Source organism: Dermacentor andersoni, chromosome 1 (assembly GCF_023375885.2).
Source record: "Dermacentor andersoni chromosome 1, qqDerAnde1_hic_scaffold, whole genome shotgun sequence".
Lineage (NCBI taxonomy): Eukaryota > Metazoa > Arthropoda > Arachnida > Ixodida > Ixodidae > Dermacentor > Dermacentor andersoni.
This window is the reverse complement of record NC_092814.1, coordinates 13,797,237-13,799,933: the sequence shown is the minus strand read 5'-3', so window position 1 is coordinate 13,799,933 and position 2,697 is coordinate 13,797,237.

The window sequence follows — 2,697 nt, the reverse complement described above, 5'->3', positions numbered from 1 at the left end:
TCACATAGAAAAGCACTACCAGTTTCTTTTTTTTTTTTTGGTTTTGCAATGCGAAACATTGTGACCTAGGCCCTGGCACTAATAACATCGGACCGGTCGCCTCTTCTCTAACTCTCATGTATCAACCTTTGTTGTTCCCTCCTCCGGAGGGCTGCTAGCTCATTTATCGTTGTTCCCTTCTTGAGCTTTTTTCATCGACTCGACCCTCTCGGTAGCTTTTACCTGTGTCTGTTTTTTTGTGGTGCATATACCTTCTCGGATTATCCCTTCCGTTTGAACGCTTGTCGTCGGTAGTGAGTTTTCGTCGCATCACGTACTCATCAGCTAGCCGAGCCGCCGTATCTTCCATGTCTACGGAATCTCTATCCTGCACCCAAAACCTCACTGACTGTGGAATGCTGCGGTAGAATTGTTCGAGACAAATACACTCTATAATTTTGCCTCTGCTTTCGTAGACTTGGGCACCCTTAAGCCACTGCTTCCGGGGAAATTCGGTACCTCTTCAACAGCGCTGCCTTTACTTTCCTGTAGTCTTCCGCATCATTCGCCGTTAATCTTGCGACTACGTTCGCTGCCTCACAAGGCAACAAAGTCACCAATGGCTGTGACCATGTGCCCTGAGCGAAATTACACCTTTCACAAGTTCTCACGAAATGAACCAAGAATAAGGCAATGTCCTCTCCAACCTTGTGCGGTTTCATCCACTGGACCATCCGACATGGCTCAACCTCGCTTGATCTGCTGCGGTTGTCCCTTTCACTGCCCGCCGCTGGACGCGATTTCTGAAGTTAAACCTGTAGCTCTGCCATCTTTCTCGAGCTTTTCGCATTGTCGCTCACGCTCCTGTGCTTCTTGTATCACCTCCCAAGCAATCTTAATGCTTTCATTATCATTGCCAATATCTCGAATTGTCTTTTGGATAGATGGATTTTTCATCTTTTCATCCGCCTCAACTCCAAGCTCATCGCACAATGTTGGGATTGGGGGTTCAATCCCATCGCTCGTAACCCGTTGTCAAGATTGAAGTCCGGCATGAATTAGAAGGTAGCTGGCCCATGCCGTCGTCCAACTTATCCACGCTGAGGACGTTGATGAAGGGAAGGACTGCTTCTCATCGTGAACGAGGAATATGGGTTTATTTACAGTATCTACATGCAGTTCATCAGTCTAGCATGACTGCGAGAGGAAGTACATCAGTCTAACATGACTGCTTGAGAAAGAGTCCATCAGTCTAGCATGACTGCTTCAGAAAGTGCACTGAGCAGTCGCACAACAGCGGTTTATAAACACACGGTCCTCCCCCGATACCCAGGTGACGGAAACGGCCGTCCAGTCATCGTAAACAAGTCGCCTCTCTACGGGACGGTTTACACACACACGCTCACACACACACTTCCTTGCGCGAGGTTCATGGTCCCTAACCGAGGTCAGCCGGACTTCGTAGAACTCGGGGCTTGTGTCAGGAAAGGTGCCTTTTATTCCCCGAGCTGACCCCCGCAGCGCGGCCGGTAGCCCATTGCCTTGCGTCTCGAAGGGCGCGTGGGAAGACGCCTCAGTAGACGTTCCCGCGGGCACTCCCCCGTTCGCGGCAGACCAGGTTGGCGGTGGCGGGCTCAGTAACAATAGTTCGTCCGCTGAGCGCGTTTAGTCACAATGGCGACGAGGCTAGAGCGTAACGGTGGCGTTCCAAGAAAAGGTTGCCGCCGCTGTCGCAACTGGCTGGCAAAACTTGCATCTCAGCGGGCCGTTCTTAACAGCGCCTCCATGGCCCAGAAAATATCGACTGTCCAGCGCTGACAACCGCTGGACAGGAAGAGAACGACTGGTGGCCAGGGGGTGATGCCTTGGCTCGCTGCAAGCACTTGTGTGAGCTTCTTTTCTTCCGGCATGGATGAATACCCACGTCGGAAAAGTCGGCACATATCTTCCACAAACATTGCGACGCTTTCGTTCAGCCGCTGCACTCTCGCCTGAATTGCAGATTCAGTTCGCTCCTTGCGATCGAGGCTGGCGTATGTGCTGATTAGCTGCCGTCGAAATTCGTCCCATGTGGATAGGGCCGCCTCACGGTTCTCAAACCATGCCCGCGCATAGTCCTCGAGGGCAAAGTAGGCGTTGCGTAGCTTGCGCTCTGGAGTTCAGCCGTTGAATTCTGCGACACGCTCAAAGTGATCGAGCGAGTCCTCAACGTCTTCGAAGGTGTCCCCATGGAAGGATGTGAGGATTCGCGGCTGGTTAAGGACGACCTCGGTTGGTGCGGTTGAGGAAGAAGACGGAATTGAGGTACTCATCCTTATGACTCGATTGGGTAGAGACTCGTGCTCAGGTGGCAGTCCTTGAAGTCGACGGCTTGTCCGTACGTGAACTGAAGTCAGCTCGACCGGACTTCGTACTGGGCTTGTAGGCGGTGTTCGATCTGGGAGTGGTAGCATGCACCCAGCACCTCCACCAGAAAAATGTAAGGTAGATTGAAGACGGAGTCTTACAAGATAGACGCTTCTGTTTAATGGCGGGCCAGGAGAAGAACGTGAAGCTCACGCGTTTCATCGTCTGTCATGGCACCGACCAAGGCGCGCGCCGCCCCGCGGTGCGGGAGCCCCACGTCATTGTGTCAATATATATATATATATATATATATATATATTGTGGGGTTCTCACCCATCCTCTTGGGACAAAGGAACGACAACACAGTAGTGC